Below are 23,336 nucleotides of genomic sequence, written 5' to 3' on the forward strand. Positions count from 1 at the left end.
TTTTTTTTTTATAAATCGGCCACTTTGGCTCTTCTTTATTTGTTTACATGAGAAGTGATTGAGATAAATTCGCCTCTGATAACTGATTTATGAGCTTCCCATAACATGTGTGGAGACACTGTCCCTGAATTATTAAGAGAGAAGAATTCCCTGAGTTTAGCCTCAATTTTATCCTTTACTTGCAAATTATCCAGTAACGTGTCATTGAGTCTCCAAATATACGTTCTGGGGAGCTTATCGGGTGAGAAATACAGGTGCATGATCTGAATGTACAATATTACCAATGTGAGCCTCAGTGCAGCATTGGATCTGGGTTGTAGGGATCAAAATATAATCTAATCTGTGATACGTATTATGAGGGTATGAATAAAAGGAGAAATCTCTCTCGTCTGGGTTATTCGCTCTACATGCGTCTATAAGACTACTACCATGTACTAACCTTTTAATGGTGTTGAGCAATTTTATTGGGACCGAGGATTTACCTGACGAAGTTTCTAGGTGAGGGTTAAGGGCGACATTAAAGTCACCAGCTACGACAGCAATGCCTTCTCTGAATTCCTCAAACAGCTGCCAAACGTTTTTGAACCAATTTTTTGGTGCTACATTAGGTGCCTAAAGGTTACTAATAAATATCTTCCATCAGGGTCAGATTTTAGTCCTGTCATGATTAAGTCAATATGTTTGTTGAAGCCAATACTCACACCGAGCTTAATGGAATGTTCCGAGGAGCTGTGGTACCAGAGATTAAAGTAAGATCTCGACATGTTAGGGATCTTATTGTTTTTAGAGTAAATCTTTTTTATTGGTGTTTTCAATGATTGGCCAAGTAAGCCATATTTTGCAAAATTAGAAAAAGTAACCATATACGCCTATACAATAGGCTTGCTGAAAAAACATTCAAATACATCAATGGTTTGCAGTTTACGCAATAGTATAAGAGCATGGTCCTCAACATTCGGACCTTAATATCAAAATATAAAGGGTAGAAGGGGGTGAGGGAAGACCAGGAAGGAAAGAGGGGGGGAGTGAGGCAGTCTAATCTCAGTTCGTCCTGATTCAAAGGGCCCTTCTATCTTGGTCATATTGCTACATTCATGTTTCAATTCAGGCCTAGTAACCTTCTATAGTTCAGGGTGAATAATTAGAATTATTGAGCCATGGGCTCCAAGTGAGCAACCTAGATTTCAACGGTAGAATAGAGGCAGGTATTAGGTTTTCATACCTACAGGATTTGTTAATCTCTAGAATAACCTCTGCTATATCAGGTGGAGCTGTTTGCTTCCAGTACCGTGTGATAACTAGTTTAGCACTAAGTAGTATGTGTCCAACAAGGTTCCTGCATTCAGGGGGTATACCATGTATGCCTAAGAATAAAAGAGCCAGTTCAGGCCGGGGGTTAACAACCTGAGAAGTTATCTCCGTGATCAGGCCAAAAACACTGCGCCAGTACAGGGTAAGTATGGGGCACGTCCATAAGATATGGAGTAATGAGCCTCTAGCTCCACACCCTCTCCAACATTGGGGGGAGGATGAAGGGTAAATCTTGTGTAGTCTCTGTGGAGTGAAGTACCAGTGTAAGAGGGTCTTCAGCCCTGCTTCATAATGGGAGACACATTTGAAATTGGAGGTAAGGAATCTAATGGCTTGAGACCAATGTTCATCAGGAAAGGTTTCCCCCAATTCTGCTTCCCATTTTGTGATGGGTAAAGTTTTGGTAAAAGTAGCTTTTTCCCCCAGAACATCATACACGTAGCGCGTAGTGTGCTTTTTAAAAAGAGACGGGGAGCGGAACAGCCTCCATATATCAGAGTTTATGGAGGGTGGATTCTGCGTGATCTTGGCAATGAAATGTCTAATTCTAAGGAAGTTATAAAATTCTGTATGCGGCAACGCGAACAGGCTATGAATGGATTCAAAGGGGAGAAGAGAGCCATTCGACATGATCTGAGAGACAGAAGTGATACCCCTCTCTCGCCAGACTGTCAAGTTAATGTCAGGGATAGTCAGTTCTATTGTTCCTAAAGTGGCTTGCGGGAGGAGAGTGGCCACACTATCCCTCTGTGATTTATGTATGGAAGACCATAGGCTACCTAGCTAGTCTCATTGTCAGTAGACCCTCACCTGACCTAGCTGGGCTCCACAACAGATGAATCAGGTAGTCTCTCAATGAGGCTCGTTTGATGGTGTGTTGTTCAATCTGGATCCAGGCTTTACTGATATCTGGGGACCACCATTCACGGACAAAGGAGAGTGCCACCGCCTGAAAATAATCTCTGATATCTGGGAGGCCTAGTCCGCCCACTTGCTTCTTTTTGGATAATAGTGTCCGTGCTACTCTCGGCTTGGTTGGACCCCAAATGTACCTACCCAAGGTCATCTGTGCTCTTTTAAAGAATGTCATAGGGATTGGGATTGGGAGGGCACGAAATATGTAAATGAATTTGGGGAGTGTCATCATTTGAAACGATGCCACTCTTCCCACCCAGGATAAAGCCTTCATAGAAAAACTGCCAAGATCTTTTATCATGGTATCAAGAAGGGGGAGGTAGTTTCTATTGTAGAGCAAGGAACACGGAGAGGTTATCTTAACCCCTAGGTATGGGATTTCCGAAGTTTGCCAGTCTAAGTCTTGGGAGGATTTCAGGGAAGGCAACCTCATCCGGCGGGATGTTGATAGGTAGAGCTTGAGATTTGGCGCCATTGATTTTATAATAGGAAAGAGACCCATAATGTGAGATAATGTCTATAGCAGCGTCTAACGAGTTACTGGGGTTGGTCAATGTAAGGATAATATCATCCGCATAAAGTGTGATCTTATGGGATCTGCCACCTATATCTATTCCGGCTATTGAAGGTGAGTTTCTTATGGATTGTGCCAGGGGTTCCAACGCCAGGATAAACAATAAGGGAGACAGGGGGCATCCCTGTCTTGTTCCGTTAGTAATTTCAAACGGTTCTGACACCACCCCATTAACCCAGACTTTCGCCGCTGGAGAGGAATATAAGCTGTAGATAGACTGCAAAATCTGTCCTGAAAAACCCATCTGGCGAAGAGTAGAAAATGCGTAGTCCCAATGCAGGCGGTCGAATGCCTTTTCCGCATCCAATGTAACCGCAAGCATTGGGAGGCCATGTACCTCAGCATAATTGAATAAATCAACAATCCGTCGAGTGTTATCAGACGCCAGTCGGCCACTCACAAACCCAGTCTGGTCAGGATGGACCAGAGAGGGGAGGAGTGGAGCTAATCTATTAGCAATAATTTTGGCGAAAATTTTCACGTCAGAATTAAGCAGCGATATGGGGCGGAAGTTCTGAGGAACGTCTGGGGTTTTCCCCGGTTTCGGGATAGTAACTACTAGTGCTTCCAACATGTCTGGGGGGAAGGGGTGGCCGTCTTGCACTAACTCAAATATTTCAAGCAAGTAGGGAGCAAGAGTGCTCTGGAAGTGGCGAAAATATTCGTTAGAGAGTCCATCGGGACCTGGGGACTTACCCATCTTTAGGGATTTGATGACCTTATCAATTTCAGCTAACGAGAATTGTGTATTGAGGGACTGTAATTGTGTCAGAGAGAGAGTCGGGAGAGATGCGTGAGAAAGAAAATTCTCCACTAGCGTAGAGTAATTGCCGGGAAGAGGAGTAGACTCCTTTAAATTATAAAGCGACTGGTAGTATAATTTAAATTGGTTAGCAATGTCTCGGGGGTCCGTCAGTTTTGCTTTGGTTTCGGGGTGTAGCAAATGTGGAATCTTAGATTTTGATTGTTGAGATTTTAGTTGTTGTGCTAGAAGTCTGCCAGCTTTATTGCTTTGGTGATAGTATCTAGAGCGAAGTCTTAGAAGAGATTTATGATAGTTTTGAAGAAGTAGGCTGCTGAGCTTGTTACGTGCCTCTCTAAGCTCATTGGAGCACAGATATGTTGGGGCCAGTTTATTAGTAGCTTCCAGTTTGGCGATACATTCTAAGGTTTGTGCGATGTCCCGTTCTCTGCGCTTCCTCACAACAGAGTTCAGTTTAATTAGAGAGCCTCGTATATACGCTTTATGGGCTTGCCATAAGATAAATTTATTAGAAACTGAACCTTTGTTAAATTGGAAGAATTCATCCAGCTGTGCAGAAAGCTCAGAGACATGGGTTGGGTTATTAAAGAGAAATGTATTATTCCTCCAAATAGGGGGTCTGGTGGATTGAAATTGCTCTTCTAGGGTGATAGTAATCGGGGCATGGTCGGACCATTTAATGAGGCCAATATCAGTTGAAATAGTATGAAGTAAGGTTGTATGGTCCACCATGAACATGTCTATTCTCGAGTAAGACAAATGTATTGGGGAGAAAAAGGTATAGTCTCTCTCAAGGCTATGTTGTGCTCTCCACACATCTGCGAGACCCTCAGAGTGCAGGAAAGTGGCAACTCCCACGTCTGAGCGTCTGGCCGAAAATGAGGAGTCAATATCGGGATGTAGAACAGTGTTGAAATCCCCGCACATAACCAATTTCCCCTGTTTAAGCCTGTTCACGTTGCGCATCAATTTATGTAAAAAAGCTAGCAGATGTGAATTTGGGGCATACAAATTAACTAGCGTATATATGATGTTATTAATGGAGCAGACTAGGATAATGTATCGACCTTGTGGGTCAATTTTAGATTTAATATGAGTGTAGGCGACAGTGTTTTTCACCGCAATCAGGGTACCTCTCTTTTTCTTGTTACAGTGTGAATGCAGGACCTCAGGAAATAGGCGATGGCGCACTCTGTCAGCATCTTCTTGTAGCAGATGGGTCTCCTGAATACACAAAACATCAACATTAGCTGCTAAAGCCTCCTTCCACATATACGACCTTTTCTGAGGGCAGTTCAAGCTTTTAACATTAAGGGACATGATTTTAAGACCCATGATGTCAAGAGGGAACTACCAATGCAGATTGCAGTGTGTGAACACCGTGTCTAGAATTTAATATCACTGAGACAAGGATTGCTGGCACCTGTGGTTCAACAACAAGGGGAAGAGAGGAAGGAGAGAGGGAGGGAGGAGAGAATAACAAACAACGAATGAAGCTTAAGTATTCGTTTAAGGCTTAGTGGGTGTTGAACAAGACGGATATAACCGTCTAGGCGAGAACAGGGCGAAAGTTCAGCACTAGATTGAGGTAAATTCAAAAGGGTGAAGGTGTCAGAGGGACCTGCACCCATTCATATAGACTCTGCTGGTTTAGCGCCCGAACATGGAAACACAGGGAGTCCCAATATGGTGAAGAACAGAACAGTTCACTTGTGGAGGTTCTCAATTGCTAGGCTCCAGGGCTCAGGGCTCACCCCTCCCTTATAAGTGGATCCTCGGAAGCCTTGGTGGTGGGGTCAGATCCCACAGTGCTGGAAGACATTGGAATCTGCCATAAATGGAGTAATTGCTTTCCTTCTTCTAAGGTTTTAATGGCGTGTGTCTGTCCATTCTTGCGGACGAGGATCTTTAGAGGATAGCCCCATTTGTACGGAAAGTCATTATCCCTAAGGGCTGCAGTTATAGGTTGAAGTGCTCTGCGTCGACGAAGGGTGACCATGGAGAGGTCTGTGAATAGTTTAATCTTCTGGTATGGCGCAGGTAGTGTAGTTTTATTTCTTGCCGCCGTCATGATTGCCTCTTTGGTATGGAAGAAGTGAATCCGCGCCAAAGTATCCCGCGGTATATTAGGGCCCAGGTGTGGAGGTTTGGGAAGCCTGTGGGCTCTATCAATAATCATATCAGGAATCGGGATCTGTGGCAGTAAAGCTTTTATTAACCCTTTCAGGTATGTTTGCAGATCTTGTGGGGCCACATCCTCAGGAATGCCCCTGAATTTGACATTGTTCCGCCTGGAACGGTCCTCTAGATCCGCCATTTTCCATTTAATAGCCTCCAGCTCGTCAGCCATGGCGTTGTGGGCATCTATTATGGCGTTTTGTGATTCGGCAAATTCGCCCATTTTCACCTCTACATGCTGCATTTTATCTTCTGTGGACTGCAGCCTGGCGGATAGAGGGTTAATCAGTCCCACTATGTCTGCCTGCAGGGAAGACTTCAGGGCAAGAAGCATGGTCTTAAGCGAATCCTCAGTGACAGGCTTATCTGAGGTAGGGAGCGCTTGAAATGGGTCCAGGGGCTCAGTACTGTGCGGGGTGTACTCACTCAGCTGCCGCTGTATCACTTGCTGGCGTTGGAGGCCGAGCGGCTGTTCTTGCCGCGCCAGGGAGCGGGCGCCATCTTGGATCCCCTGTATGCGGTGCTGCGGGACTCTGGCTTCCTCTGGAGTCGGTGGAAGCGACGGGGGAGACACTTGTAGCAGGTCAGTGCTGCCTGGTAGGATCGGTGGGGAGGGTGAACGGGCTGCAAGCGCAGGTGACATCGCGCCGACGGGAGATCCCGATGCCAGCCTGTCTGCACCATCGGCGCCATCTTTAGTCCGTCCCCAGTCAAAGTAATTCTCCAGATTCCCATCTTGCAGCTTCTGTAGGTGCTTCTTTGATTTCCCCATCGTGACTGCTGAGGCGTAAAGCATCTGGGGAGGTAGGCTGTTCACTGGTATCAGTGGGTGATAGCGAGCAGGCTGGATTATAGTAGCAGAAGGTGCAGGAGCTCTTCACTCAGGCAGCCATCTCGTTCGGCAGCCTAGCCACGCCCCCCAGATCTTATTGTTTTTAAAATGTGTTTCCTGGAGAAAGATCACCTTGGCTTTTTCTCTATGTAGGAAATGTAGGATCTGGCTCCTTTTTGCAGGGGATTTAAAACCTCTAACATTATATGTAGCTATATGTATATCTGCCATGGTGGACATTGAGGGGATAAAGCACTTTACTTACATACCGCTGGCCACATGAGTTTGCTGTAAAGCTATTGAACACAGGGTAGGTCGATGGTATCACTAGATCAAAGAGTTTGTGGATGGGGAGAGGTGGGAAAAGGCTAAAAGGTAAGAGAAATAACGTTAACAACAAAAAAGGATAGATGAGAAACATTCCTCTGTCGATATTCGGGACAAGGGATTTCATTATCCCTACATGGGTCCTTTTTCGGTCTGAACCTCTGGATGAGGTTTGAGGTAACAGAGGTATCAAGCCCGGAAAACTGTTCAGGGCTGACATACAGAGCAGAAACCTTAAATCTTAACTAGAAGTTAAAGATTAAATAAGTGAGTAGTACAAGTAGCAATCTAATACTAATAACCAATCCCACTAACGCTTGCTATTGTTACTGCAGGGAAGTAACTGTAACTTAACATCGGGACCTCTTGGGCATAGGCTGCTGACTGTCCACTCCCCAAAAACTGGATCCCATAAGGACCGAGATTAACTCGTTGAAGTTAACAGGAGGAAATATTGGGTGAACTGCAGGGATTACACAATCAGCAGCCATACCGTCACGTCCATTTAACTATCAGATTGACAAATATAACATACAATTCAAGAGATCGTGGATGTGGTCAGCCCTCTTCTGCAATAATACGTCTAGGGGTGAGTTTACCCTGTTTTTTCTTAGACCTTTGTGGCTTGCCTCCCCCTACTATTTCCCATGAGGTAGGAGGCATGATGTCTTGTGGAATCAAAACGTTATTGGTGGCTGACCAGTCAGGTATGTCCACATCTTGTATTTCTAAAGCGGCGAGAATATCTGGGAGGTCTTTAGGAGATCTCAAGACATATTTCTTCTCTTTGCAGGTTATCAGCATTCCAAAAGGAAACAGCCACCTGAAAGCAATGCGTTTTTGTCTAAGGTGGTCTGTGAGAGGTTTTAGGGCACATCTCTTATTGAGGGTGGCAGGGGCCAGATCTTAAAATAGGAGGATTTGAGAACCTTCATATTCAATGTTCCCGCTTTCCCTAGCTCTTTTCATCACTAGGTCTTTCTGTGCAAAATTTAAGAGCTTGCAAATGATGTCTCTTGGGGGGGTCACCTGGCTTAGGTTTAGCACGTAGGGCACGGTGGGCTCTTTCTATGATAATTGGATCTGGGTAATCTTCCTCCAACAAGGATAGGCAAATCTCTTTTGTTGCAGAGGGAATTGCTTCTGTAGCGACAGTCTTTGGGACTCCTCTGATGCAAATATTATTCCTCCTGCCCCTGTTATCCTGATCTTCCATATAATCATACAAATAATTTATGTGCTGTTGATAGACAGAAAGAGTGGTAGAGTTCTTGCTGGTATATTTGGCCACGGCAGACTGTGTGGACCCCAAGGCTTCAACTCTCTGACCTATTTGTCTCACCTCTCTTTTTATTTCAGAAAGTTTATCTAAAACAGGGTTTAATGCTTTGGATAAAGCTTGCGAGATGAAAGATCTGGATATTGAGACATCTGAGGCAACATCTATTTGGTCTTCATCATCACTTTCTCTATCTTGTTGTGATATTGATTGCCGATGTGGGTTGCTTTTGGGGGTGGACTGAGGTGCCCCCTGAGTGTTTAGGTTTTTCTTCATCATGAATTTATCAAGGTCAGATTGTGCTAGAAAAGGTGCCTTATACTGCTTATGAGAGTCTTGGTAAGCCCCCCTATATCTTCCAACTTTCACCATAGGTGCGTATGTTCTGGCCCCTGAAGCTGATTATTCACTTCTTCATCCAAAAATACGTTTTTACCACATTACTGGATTTGGGTGTATATAGGACTTGTTTTCCAGCCTTTATAACATCCTGTGACTGTGGATATAAAACTTCTGCCTGGATGCACTAAAAATACACTAGTATAGATGATTATTATAGACCACCTGAATCAAACAAGAGTATAGAGTAAGTGATCAAAAATTAAAAATTAACATTTAATATGATATAAATAGAAAATAGGTCCCACGATAATTGGATGCGAATAGTACAAATATACAAAAAAGGGGGAGCAATATGATGGTTCACCAAGCCGGTAATTAGGTACAGACAACCAAAACACATTAACGAATTAAGAGGTGCTCGGCGGCACCTAAAATATAATAACCGGGTAGTCCTACCGTTCTGATGAGGTGCTCCTTGGTATGACGATTGCCTATCCGGTGCTAATAGATGTACACACCGTTACTGAAGGCAGTCGTACAACACAGGGTTAGGGATGCTAGGTTAGCTGTCCCTAGTGATACCCTAGGGCCCTACAATGACCTAAATGGCCTGACCACGGATCCCCGTGACCAGCCACGAGCAGGAACCTAACCCTGGAATTTGTGCACCCTAGAAAGCCCTCGCCTGCCTGATCCCTACACGCATGTTTCACTGACAATGATGAGTGAATAGCTCATCAGGGGAAACACGGGAGCTTGGGCTGAAACTGTGCGGAGTACGCTGACAATAATATTGAGTGCACACACCGCACAGAGGCAAAGTTTGACCACAGTCCAGATAAGGAAATATGCGGCCAGACTAACTGTAGGGTAAACAGGGCCAACTGATACTGAACCCCTCTCCTACTAATACACTCTTGGCGCATGGGCTGATGTAGCCTGAGGTAGCGCTAAAAACCGCCACCTTTTAAAGAGAAAGCCGGCCTCAGAAAGAGGCTTGGCCAGGACACTCCTACCTGCCTCAGACGATGCGATGCGCCCTCGCATGCGCGAATGGACGGATAGCATAAGGGAAGGAGGTCACTTGACGGACGCCTGTGAATGTGATGATGTCACTGTGTCCGATCTCGTTTGTTCGCGCAAGATCAAGCGGCAGTTGCCAGGCGATCGGGACGCTACTCACTGACACTGCCGGACGCCGCCGCTCCCGATGTAAAGCTGCGCTATAAGAAAGTATATGACATTAGAGGCAAACACAATAGTGAAAGAATCATGAATATATTGACAATACACGGACACATGTCGACAGAGAAAGGGACGGTAGGATAGACCTACCCTAGGGAGGGGACAGCTATAAGGGAAAAGGGAAAGGACAAAGAGTTAGATAAATGAAGATAAACAAGCTGAAGACAATATATACAGTGTTACACAGCATAAGGAAAGGTGTGGGCTGCCTAGATGAAACAGCTATAGTTAAGCTGCTCATTCAGGCCAGTGGGTGAGACCGTGCGTAAGGTGTAAATCCAGCGGGATTCTCGCTGGAGTAACACACGATCCCAGTCGCCACCGCGAATTGGACGCCCAACCTTCTTAATTCCCATTGCACTCAGACAAATGGGGTTACCCTGATGACACTCGTGGACATGTCTGGATACCACTGTGTCCCTCTTATTGGCAATATCGCCGAGGTGCTCGCCCAGACGCCTAAGCAGTTCGCGTCTAGTCTTGCCCACGTACTCCAAACTGCACTCGCAGGTAATCTTATAGATCACACCCTGCGTTTTGCAGTTAATGAAGTCCTTGATTGGGAAAACTTTTTTCAGATTGGAACTAGAGAAGGTTTTCCCTGTCTGGACAATACTGCAGGCTACACAGCCACTGCACCTAAAACAACCTGTAGGCCTGCGATCAGGCCAGGTGCCCTGCCTGGGCACAGGTGTGAAGTGGCTGTGTACGAGGAGGTCCTTAAGGTTGCTACCCCTTCTAAAGGTTATTTGGGGGTAGTCATGTATGATGTCCTTGATGTCCGGGTCCATCATTAAGATGGGCCAATGTTTGCCCAGGATCCCTCGCATTCTGTCACCACAGCCATCAAAGGTGGCTAATAGTCGGATCTTCTGGTCCCCAATTACTTTGGCCTTGGGCACCAGAAGGTCCTCCCGGGCCGTGTCGGCCGCTCTACGGTAAGCCTGTTTGAGAACATTATCCGGGTATCCCCTGTTCAGGAATCGTGCCCTAAGATCGTTCGCCTTTTTCTTAAACTCTGGCCCCTTGGAGCAGTTGCGCCTGAGGCGCAGGTATTGACCACAGGGAATGCCCCTGTTAAGGGGGGTAGGGTGACTACTGCTCCAATGTAGGACCGAGTTGGTAGAAGTGGGCTTCCTGAAAATGGTTGTTGAGAGTTCATCAGTACCCTTTCTAGAGATAGAGATATCTAGAAAGGAGAGACTGTTCGGATCGGACTCATGTGTGAATCTCAATCCCATATTATTATGATTCAATTTATCGACCAAGCCAGAAAATGATGATTGAGAGTCATTCCAGATGATGAAAATGTCGTCGATATAACGGGCCCACAATGCTATAGGCCCGGTACTCAACGACATTTCCTCAGAGAAGACACTGGTTGCCTCCCACCAGCCCAGGAGCAAATTGGCGTAGGCCGGTGCACAAGAACAGCCCATCGCCGTGCCCCTGAGCTGGTGGTAGAGCTTAGTGCCAAAATGAAAAAAATTGTGTGTCAGCAGATACTCAGGTAGTCTCAGCACAAAGTCATTGTGCTGAGAGAACTAACAACCTCTCATACTGAGAAAATGGCCCACTGCTTTAAGACTGGCTGCATGGGGGATAGACGAGTATAGCGCCTCAACATCAATACTCCCAAAAATAGCCTGCGGTTCGATATTCACACCGTCAAGTCTTTTGAGTAGGTCCATAGTGTCCCTGACATAAGATGGCAGGGACACTACAAAGGGCATAAGGACTTTATCAATGTAAATGCCAAGGTTTTGACTGATGCAGCCAACCCCCGAAACGATAGGCCTCCCCTTAAGGGGGGTTGTCCCCTTATGGACCTTCGGCAGTCTGTAAAACGTGGCGTTCACTGGATGTTTAGGGTACAAAAATCCAATTCCTCTGCAGAGATCAATTTCTTCGTTTTTGCATCCTGCAGGATGTCCCTAAGTTTTAACAGGTATGAGTCTGTCGGATTGAATGACAGAATTTCATAGCTGTTTTTATCCCGAAGGATCTGCTCACACATGCTCCGGTAATCAGCCGTATCCATGATCACTGTGTTGCCCCCTTTGTCCGAAGGCTTCACAGTGATCGAGGAATCATCCTTGAGAGCCGTGATGGCCTCCCATTCCTCCCTGGTGCAATTATTGCACAGGGGGGTGGGTGCCACTTTTTTAAGGTCTGCTGACACAAGTTGGAGGAAAACATCCAGACACGATACGTCACTAGACGGAGGCATCTTGGTGCTCTTGTTCCTAAGGGTCGTAAAAGGGCCCACACCAGTCATGCCGCCATCTGATTCCTCCAATCCCGATCGCCTGGCAACTGCCGCTTGATCTCGCGCGAACAAACAAGATCGGACGCGGTGACGTCATCACATTCACAGGCGTCCGTCAAGTGACCTCCTTCCCTTATGCGATCAAATTCCAGGGTTAGGTTCCTGCTCGTGGCTGGTCACGGGGATCCGTGGTCAGGCCATTTAGGTCATTGTAGGGCCCTAGGGTATCACTAGGGACAGCTAACCTAGCATCCCTAACCCTGTGTTGTACGACTGCCTTCAGTAACGGTGTGTACATCTATTAGCACCGGATAGGCAATCGTCATACCAAGGAGCACCTCATCAGAACAGTAGGACTACCCAGTTATTATATTTTTGGTGCCGCCGAGCACCTCTTAATTCATTAATGTGTTTTGGTTGTCTGTACCTAATTACCGGCTTGGTGAACCACCGTATTGCTCCCCCTTTTTTGTATATTTGTACTATTCGCATCCAATTATCAAGGGACCTATTTTCTATTTATATCATATTAAATGTTAAGTTTTAATTTTGGATGCACTAAAACCTAAATAGGTTACTGTCTCTTTAAATATGTTAGTTTAAAGAAAGCAAACTTTAAACCAGCAGAAATTCCTCCGGAATTGCCAATGGATCAGATGCAATGTAAAACACCTCTGTCCAGCATTTAGAGAGACTCTGAGGGCTGTAAGGAGTCACTTTAAACAGGATACGACCGTAGTTGGAAGCGATCTTATTGCTATTTGACTGGCACTTCTTATATCGGTCAGGCTCCTATAATATTTGTTTCACTCCGACTAGCAGGAGCTTTATTTATGTAAATCCGGGGCTTACTGATGCAGCTGGCAGCGGACCGATCGGTCGTTATGTCCGAATTCCAAGATGGCGCCGGCACAGTGAATACAGCCTTCGGAATGGCGTTATAACCCCTTATGCTGCCGGATTGAGGTAGGCCCCATTCATATGAACTAGTACCTTGCACCAGGCTTGCGGTACCGTAATTCTTGTCAGCTGAACAGAAGTGGAGCTCTGTAGTCGGCCGCGCTCCAATTTAAATGTAGGCCGGGGATTCTTCCTCAGCTAGGTCTCACTCATAACTCCGGAACGGAGCGGTCTTGTGGCCCCAGAAAGGTCTCGACTCAGGGCAAATGATAACAGACGTCACCTGAGGTCTGAGATGAGGTCTATAAACCTAAAATAATGGGCAGATGAGGACAGATTGGGTCTGCTGTATTAGAGCTGTGGCGAGAGACGTCCTCCTCCGTCAGCATCTAGCCACGCCCCCCCTACCCGCATCTGTTTAGCTGTGGGGCGAAATTCATTTGCCAGTACCTGCAACAGCAGAATGCAGCATCTCTCACAGCAAGACCTGGAAATGCTGCATTCTGACAGCCCTTTGTGATGCTGGTAACATGTCCGCCATTTTGTGTTTGTTCCGGGGGTCTATGTACGTTGCCAACCAGTACAGGTCCTTGACCTTTATGCTTTTTATACGGGGGTCCTTCTTCAAACACTGGAGCATGAAGGCCCCCATTTGCACTAAATTGGAAGTGGTGGAGCGCCCTGGCTCCTGCTCATCGCCCAGGAGAATGTTGTCCTCGGTCTCCTCCCTGAAAAGTTTAAAGCCTGCTCTCTTGCTCCTCCTCCTCCCCACAGCCACTATCCCCCTGTGACCCCTCTTCAGACTCCTGCTGACTTGTCTCAGATGGAGAGCCCCCCCATGGAAATCATACAGCATTGCGACGTCCTCATCTTCCAGCTCCTGCTCCTCGACGGCTTGAACAATGACACGACGCAATGCACGCTCCAGAAAGAAGGTGTAAGGCACAATGTCACTGATGGCACCCTGGCTGCGACTGAACAGTTTGGTGATCTCAACAAATGGCCACAGAAGTCTACATGCTTGCGCATGAGCAGCCACTGGCGCGGTGAAAAAAAACAAGCTCCCAGAACCTGTCCTGCCGCAGAGTTCGTACAGGTAGTCATTAACAGCACATTTCTTCAAAAATCAGACATCTAATGGCAAGTGGTATCGCCATGGCTGTGTTAGTTCCTCTAAAATGGCCAGAGATTTTCATGGCCTGCCGCAAGACGTCCTGGACCCCAGGGTATTTGGCAACAAATCACTGCATGACTAAGTTCATGACGTTTGCCATGCTTCTCATGTGTGTCATTTTGCCCTGCTTCAGCGTGCTCAGCAGATTGGCACAGTTGTCGCACACCACTTTACCAACTGTCAAATTAAGCGGGGTTAGCCACTGATCGGCCTGTGACTGCAGAGCTGAAAGGAATGCAGGACCGATGTGGCTCCTGGCTTCCAGGCACAGCAGCCGCAGCACAGCATGGCAACTTCTCACCTGGTACGTCGAATAGGTTCTGGGAGCTTGGGGGGTGCAGCGGAAGAGGGGGTAGCAGTTTAAAAAAAGGAGTCAGCTGAGGAGGAGACGGAGGATGGAGTAGGAGGAGGAAAAGAAGAGGCAGGCCTACATGCAATTCTTGGGGGTAATACCAAATCCACACGGGTGCCATGGGTTACATGCTTGACGGCCGTCAGAAGGTTCACCCATTGGGCAGTAAAAGTTATGTACCTTCCCTGTTCATGTTTGCTAGACCACGTGTCTGTAGTCAGATGTATCTTGGCACCAACACTGTGTGCCAGAGATATATTAATTTGCTGCTGAACGTGGCCAGGGATGCCCTTCTAGGAGGAATATTTCCTTCTGGGAACCTTCCATTGCAGTGTGCCAATGGCCACAAATTCTCTAAAGGCCTCCAAGTCCACCAATTAATATGGCAGTAGTTGGAGGGCTAGCAGATCCAACAGGCCAGTGGTCAGCCGTTGGGCAAGAGGATTATCGAGCGCCATGATTTCTTTACGCTCTAACATTTGTGCCACGGAAACCATCCTTGTTCCAGATGAAAGCAACGACGGCACGGTGAAAGGTGGAGTGGAGGACAAATGGGAGAAGAGAGGAGAAGAAGAAGAAGAAGAGGCAGGTTGTGGAGTGTCGGGAGTGTGGCTTTGTGGGTTCTGACGACCTTGCTCCCACTGGGCTCGGTGATAGAAGGCCAGGTGCCTTCTTAAGGCGGTTGTCCCTAGGTTAGTGTTGGGCTTACCGCAACTTATGCATTGACAGCACAGGCGGAGCCAAGGATGAGACGAAGGATAGAAGAGCAGAAGAAGAAGCCGGCCTGCATGCTATTCTTGGTGGTAACACCAAATCCACACGGGTGCCATGGGTTACATGCTTGATGGCCATCAGAAGGTTCACCCAGTGGGCTGTAAAAGTTATGTACCTTCCCTGCCCGTGTTTGCTAGACCACGTGTCTGTGGTCAGAAGTTTCTTTGCACCGACACTGTGTGCCAGAGATATAGTAACTTGCCACTAAACGTGGGCATATACTTCAGGGATGCCCTTCTGGGAGAAATATTTCCTTCTGGGGACCTTCTATTGCGGTGTGCCAATGGCCACAATTTTTCTAAAGGCCTCCAAGCACCAATTTAGATTGCAGTAGTTGGCGAGCAGTTCCGGTCAGCCATTGGGCAAGAAGTTTATCCGACGTCATTGTTTTACGCACAAACATTTGGGCCACGGAAGCCTGCTTTTTGCCAGTTGAACGCGATGACGGCACGGTGGAAGGTGGAGTGGAGGACAAATGGGAGGAGAGAGGAGAAGGAGAAGAGGCAGGACGTGGAGCGCCGGGAGTGTGGCTTTGCGAGTTCTGATGGCGTTGCTCCCACTAGGCTTGGTGATGGGTGACCATGTGCCTTCTTAACCACTTTAACCCCGCTAGCTGAAACCCCCTTAATGACCAGAGCACTTTTTACACTTCTGCACTACACTACTTTCACCGTTTATTGCTCGGTCATGCAACTTACCACCCAAATGAATTTTACCTCCTTTTCTTCTCACTAATAGAGCTTTCATTTGGTGGTATTTCATTGCTGCTGACATTTTTACTTTTTTTGTTATTAATCGAAATTTAACGATTTTTTTGCAAAACAATGACATTTTTCACTTTCAGCTGTAAAATTTTGCTAAAAAAACGACATCCATATATAAATTTTTCGCTAAATTTATTGTTCTACATGTCTTTGATAAAAAAAAAAATGTTTGGGCAAAAAAAAAAATGGTTTGGGCAAAAGTTATAGCGTTTACAAACTATGGTACAAAAATGTGAATTTCCGCTTTTTGAAGCAGCTCTGACTTTCTGAGCACCTGTCATGTTTCCTGAGGTTCTACAATGCCCAGACAGTAGAAAAACCCCACAAATTACCCCATTTCGGAAAGTAGACACCCTAAGGTATTCGCTGATGGGCATAAAGAGTTCATTGAACTTTTTATTTTTTGTCACAAGTAGAGTTGAGCGAACACCTGGATGTTCGGGTTCGAGAAGTTCGGCCGAACATCCCGGAAATGTTCGGGTTCGGGATCCGAACCCGATCCGAACTTCGTCCCGAACCCGAACCCCATTGAAGTCAATGGGGACCCGAACTTTTCGGCACTAAAAAGGCTGTAAAACAGCCCAGGAAAGAGCTAGAGGGCTGCAAAAGGCAGCAACATGTAGGTAAATCCCCTGCAAACAAATGTGGATAGGGAAATGAATTAAAATAAAAATTAAATAAATAAAAATTAACCAAAATCAATTGGAGAGAGGTTCCATAGCAGAGAATCTGGCTTCCCGTCACCCACCACTGGAACAGTCCATTCTCAGATATTTAGGCCCCGGCACCCAGGCAGAGGAGAGAGGTCCCGTAACAGAGAATCTGTCTTCATGTCAGCAGAGAATTAGTCTGCATGTCATAGCAGAGAATGAGGCTTCACGTCAGCCACCACTGCAACAGTCCATTGGCATATATTTAGGCCCAGCACCCAGGCAGAGGAGGGAGGTCCCGTAACAGAGAATCTGTCTTCATGTCAGCAGAGAATTAGTCTGCATGTCATAGCAGAGAATGAGGCTTCACGTCAGCCACCACTGCAACAGTCCATTGGCATATATTTAGGCCCAGCACACACACAGGCAGAGGAGAGAGGTCCCGTAACAGAGAATCTGGCTTCATGTCAGCAGAGAATTAGTCTGCATGTCATAGCAGAGAATCAGGCTTCACGTCACCCACCACTGCAACAGTCCATTGGCATATATTTAGGCCCAGCACCCAGGCAGAGGAGGGAGGTCCCGTAACAGAGAATCTGTCTTCATGTCAGCAGAGAATTAGTCTGCATGTCATAGCAGAGAATGAGGCTTCACGTCAGCCACCACTGCAACAGTCCATTGGCATATATTTAGGCCCAGCACACACACAGGCAGAGGAGAGAGGTCCCGTAACAGAGAATCTGTCTTCATGTCAGCAGAGAATTAGTCTGCATGTCATAGCAGAGAATGAGGCTTCACGTCAGCCACCACTGCAACAGTCCATTGGCATATATTTAGGCCCAGCACACACACAGGCAGAGGAGAGAGGTCCCGTAACAGACAATCTGGCTTCATGTCAGCAGAGAATCAGTCTGCATGTCATAGCAGAGAATGAGGCTTCACGTCACCCACCACTGCAACAGTCCATTGGCATATATTTAGGCCTAGCACACAGGCAGAGCAGAGAGGTCCCGTAACAGACAATCTGGCTTCATGACAGCAGAGAATCAGTCTGCATGTCATAGCAGAGAATGAGGCTTCACGTCACCCACCACTGCAACAGTCCATTGGCATATATTTAGGCCTAGCACACAGGCAGAGCAGAGAGGTCCCGTAACAGACGATCTGGCTTCATGTCAGCAGAGAATCAGTCTGCATGTCATAGCAGAGAATGAGGCTTCACGTCAGCCACCACTGCAACAGTCCATTGGCATATATTTAGGCCCAGCACCCAGGCAGAGGAGGGAGGTCCCGTAACAGAGAATCTGTCTTCATGTCAGCAGAGAATTAGTCTGCATGTCATAGCAGAGAATGAGGCTTCACGTCAGCCACCACTGCAACAGTCCATTGGCATATATTTAGGCCCAGCACACACACAGGCAGAGGAGAGAGGTCCCGTAACAGACAATCTGGCTTCATGTCAGCAGAGAATTAGTCTGCATGTCATAGCAGAGAATGAGGCTTCACGTCAGCCACCACTGCAACAGTCCATTGGCATATATTTAGGCCCAGCACACACACAGGCAGAGGAGAGAGGTCCCGTAACAGAGAATCTGTCTTCATGTCAGCAGAGAATTAGTCTGCATGTCATAGCAGAGAATCAGGCTTCACGTCACCCACCACTGCAACAGTCCATTGGCATATATTTAGGCCCAGCACCCAGGCAGAGGAGGGAGGTCCCGTAACAGAGAATCTGTCTTCATGTCAGCAGAGAATTAGTCTGCATGTCATAGCAGAGAATGAGGCTTCACGTCAGCCACCACTGCAACAGTCCATTGGCATATATTTAGGCCCAGCACACACACAGGCAGAGGAGAGAGGTCCCGTAACAGACAATCTGGCTTCATGTCAGCAGAGAATCAGTCTGCATGTCATAGCAGAGAATGAGGCTTCACGTCAGCCACCACTGCAACAGTCCATTGTCATAAATTTAGGCCCAGCACCCAGGCAGAGGAGAGAGGTCCCGTAACAGACAATCTGGCTTCATGTCAGCAGAGAATTAGTCTGCATGTCATAGCAGAGAATCAGGCTTCATGTCAGCCACCACTGCAACAGTCCATTGGCATATATTTAGGCCTAGCACACAGGCAGAGGAGAGGTTCATTCAACTTTGGGTAGCATCGCAATATAATGGTAAAATGAAAATAAAAATAGGATTGAATGAGGAAGTGCCCTGGAGTCCAATAATATATGGTTATGGGGAGGTAGTTAATGTCTAATCTGGACAAGGGACGGACAGGTCCTGTGGGATCCATGCCTGGTTCATTTTTATGAACGTCAGCTTGTCCACATTGGCTGTAGACAGGCGGCTGCGTTTGTCTGTAATGAAGCCCCCTGCCGTGCTGAATACACGTTCAGACAAAACGCTGGCTGCCGGGCAGGCCAGCACCTCCAAGGCATAAAAGGCTAGCTCTGGCCACGTGGACAATTTAGAGACCCAGAAGTTGAATGGGGCCGAACCATCAGTCAGTACGTGGAGGGGTGTGCACACGTACTGTTCCACCATGTTAGTGAAATGTTGCCTGCTGCTAACACGTTGCGTATCAGGTGGTGGTGCAGTTAGCTGTGGCGTGTTGACAAAAGTTTTCCACATCTCTGCCATGCTAACCCTGCCCTCAGAGGAGCTGGCCGTGACACAGCTGCCTTGGCGACCTCTTGCTCCTCCTCTGCCTTGGCCTTGGGCTTCCACTTGTTCCCCTGTGACATTTGGGAATGCTCTCAGTAGCGCGTCTACCAACGTGCGCTTGTACTCGCGCATCTTCCTATCACGCTCCAGTGCAGGAAGTAAGGTGGGCACATTGTCTTTGTAGCGTGGATCCAGCAGGGTGGCAACCCAGTAGTCCGCACAGGTTAAAATGTGGGCAACTCTGCTGTCGTTGCGCAGGCACTGCAGCATGTAGTCGCTCATGTGTGCCAGGCTGCCCAGGGATAAGGACAAGCTGTCCTCTGTGGGAGGCGTATCGTCATCGTCCTGCCTTTCCCCCCAGCCACGCACCAGTGATGGACCCGAGCTGCGTTGGGTGCCACCCCGCTGTGACCATGCTTCATCCTCATCCTCCTCCACCTCCTCCTCATCCTCGTCCTCCTCGTCCTCCAGTAGTGGGCCCTGGCTGGCCACATTTGTACCTGGCCTCTGCTGTTGCCAAAAACCTCCCTCTGAGTCACTTCGAAGAGACTGGCCTGAAAGTGCTAAAAATGACCCCTCTTCCTCCTCCTCCTCCTCCTCCTCCTGGGCCACCTCCTCTTCCATCATCGCCCTAAGTGTTTTCTCAAGGAGACATAGAAGTGGTATTGTAACGCTGATAACGGTGTCATCGCCACTGGCCATGTTGGTGGAGTACTCGAAACAGCGCAACAGGGCACACAGGTCTCGCATGGAGGCCCAGTCATTGGTGGTGAAGTGGTGCTGTTCTGTAGTGCGACTGACCCGTGCGTGCTGCAGCTGAAACTCCACTATGGCCTGCTGCTGCTCGCACAGTCTGTCCAGCATGTGCAAGGTGGAGTTCCACCTGGTGGGCACGTCGCATATGAGGCGGTGAGCGGGAAGGCCGAAGTTACGCTGTAGCGCAGACAGGCGAGCAGCAGCAGGATGTGAACGCCGGAAGCGCGAACAGACGGCCCGCACTTTATGCAGCAGCTCTGACATGTCGGGGTAGTTGTGAATGAACTTCTGCACCACCAAATTCAGCACATGCGCCAAGCAAGGGATGTGCGTCAAATTGGCTAGTCCCAGAGCTGCAACGAGATTTCGCCCATTATCACACACCACCAGGCCGGGCTTGAGGCTCACCGGCAGCAACCACTCGTCGGTCTGTTGTTCTATACCCCGCCACAACTCCTGTGCGGTGTGGGGCCTGTCCCCCAAACATATGAGTTTCAGAATGGCCTGCTGACGTTTACCCCGGGCTGTGCTGAAGTTGGTGGTGAAGGTGTGTGGCTGACTGGATGAGCAGGTGGAAGAAGAGGAGGAGGAAGCCGAGAAGGAGGAGGTGGCAACAGGAGGCAAAGAATGTTGCCCTGCGATCCTTGGCGGCGGAAGGACGTGCGCCAAACAGCTCTCCGCCTGGGGCCCAGCTGCCACTACATTTACCCAGTGTGCAGTTAGGGAGATATAGCGTCCCTGGCCGTGCTTACTGGTCCACGTATCTGTGGTTAGGTGGACCTTGCCACAGATGGCGTTGCGCAGTGCACACTTGATTTTATCGGATACTTGGTTGTGCAGGGAAGGCACGGCTCTCTTGGAGAAGTAGTGCCGGCTGGGAACAACATACTGTGGGACAGCAAGCGACATGAGCTGTTTGAAGCTGTCTGTGTCCACCAGCCTAAATGACAGCATTTCATAGGCCAGTAGTTTAGAAATGCTGGCATTCAGGGCCAGGGATCGAGGGTGGCTAGGTGGGAATTTACGCTTTCTATCAAATGTTTGTGAGATGGAGAGCTGAACGCTGGCGTGTGACATGGTTGAGACGCTTGGTGACGGAGGTGGTGGTGGTGGTGTTGGTGGTACATCCCCTGTTTGCTGGGCGGCAGGTGCCAACGTTCCTCCAGAGGCGGAGGAAGAGGCCGAGGCGGCAGCAGCAGAATAGGCCGAGGCGGCAGCAGCAGAAGAGGTAGCAGGGGGAGCCTGAGTGACTTCCTTGGTTTTAAGGTGTTTACTCCACTGCAGTTCATGCTTTGCATGCAGGTGCCTGGTCATGCAGGTTGTGCTCAGGTTCAGAACGTTAATGCCTCGCTTCAGGCTCTGATGGCACAGCGTGCAAACCACTCGGGTCTTGTCGTCAGCACATTGTTTGAAGAAGTGCCATGCCAGGGAACTCCTTGAAGCTGCCTTTGGGGTGCTCGGTCCCAGATGGCGGCGGTCAGTAGCAGGCGGAGTCTCTTGGCGGCGGGTGTTCTGCTTTTGCCCACTGCTCCCTCTTTTGCTACGCTGTTGGCTCGGTCTCACCACTGCCTCTTCCTCCGAACTGTGAAAGTCAGTGGCACGACCTTCATTCCATGTGGGGTCTAGGACCTCATCGTCCCCTGCATCGTCTTCCACCCAGTCTTGATCCCTGACCTCCTGTTCAGTCTGCACACTGCAGAAAGACGCAGCAGTTGGCACCTGTGTTTCGTCATCATCAGAGACATGCTGAGGTGGTATTCCCATGTCCTCATCATCAGGAAACATAAGTGGTTGTGCGTCAGTGCATTCTATGTCTTTCACCGCTGGGGAAGGGCTAGGTGGATGCCCTTGGGAAACCCTGCCAGCGGAGTCTTCAAACAGCATAAGAGACTGCTGCATAACTTGAGGCTGAGACAGTTTCCCTGGTATGCATGGGGGTGATGTGACAGACTGATGGGGTTGGTTTTCAGGCGCCATCTGTGCGCTTTCTGCAGAAGACTGGGTGGGAGATAATGTGAACGTGCTGGATCCACTGTCGGCCACCCAATTGACTAATGCCTGTACCTGCTCAGGCCTTACCATCCTTAGAACGGCATTGGGCCCCACCATATATCGCTGTAAATTCTGGCGGCTACTGGGACCTGAGGTAGTTGGTACACTAGGACGTGTGGATGTGGCAGAACGGCCACGTCCTCTCCCAGCACCAGAGGGTCCACTAACACCACCACGACCATGTCCACGTCCGCGTCCCTTACTAGATGTTTTTCTCATTGTTATGGTTCACCACAACAACAAATATATTATTTGGCCCAATGTATTGTATTCAATGTCAGCGGGATATAAATTTGAGGCCTAGTATTTAGGCGCTGGGTGACCGGTATGGATTTAGTGACAGAATTAGACTTGGAAATGCACAGAAGCGTGTGTGTGAAGTTATTCTGAATGACCCTATGTGCACCTTCAATATGATCTACCCTTTTAGGGATAGATTTCAAATAGCTCTGATATAGCAGAAACGACTAAATTATGAAATTGCTAAATTGGGAATTGTATTTCAACCCAGAACAAAAAATGTGCTTTGACGGACACTAAATAACTTTCCCAGCCACAACAGGACAGCGGTAACGAGAGATTTAGCGGGATATAAATTTGAGGCCTAGTATTTAGGCGCTGGGTGACAGGTATGGGTTTAGTGCCAGAATTAGACTTGGAAATACACAGTAGCGGGTGTGTGTGAAGTTATTCTGAATGACCCAATGTGCACCTTGAATATTATATACCCTTTTAGGGATAGATTTCAAATAGCTCTGATATAGCAGAAACCACTAAATTATGAAATTGCTAAATTGGGAATTGTATTTCAACCCAGAACAAGAAATGTGCTTGAACGGACACTAAATAACTCGCCCAGCTACAGCACTAAGGACAGATTTAGCGGGATATAAATTTGAGGCCTAGTATTTAGGCGCTGGGTGACAGGTATGGGTTTAGTGCCAGAATAGACTTGGAAATACACAGTAGCGGGTGTGTGTGAAGTTATTCTGAATGACCCAATGTGCACCTTGAATATTATATACCCTTTTAGGGATAGATTTCAAATAGCTCTGATATAGCAGAAACCACTAAATTATGAAATTGCTAAATTGGGAATTGTATTTCAACCCAGAACAAGAAATGTGCTTGAACGGACACTAAATAACTCGCCCAGCTACAGCACTAAGGACAGATTTAGCTGGATATAATTTGAGGCCTAGTATTTAGGCGCT

The sequence above is a fragment of the Bufo gargarizans genome, chromosome 3, assembly GCF_014858855.1.
Source record: "Bufo gargarizans isolate SCDJY-AF-19 chromosome 3, ASM1485885v1, whole genome shotgun sequence".
In the NCBI taxonomy this organism is placed as follows: Eukaryota; Metazoa; Chordata; class Amphibia; order Anura; family Bufonidae; genus Bufo; species Bufo gargarizans.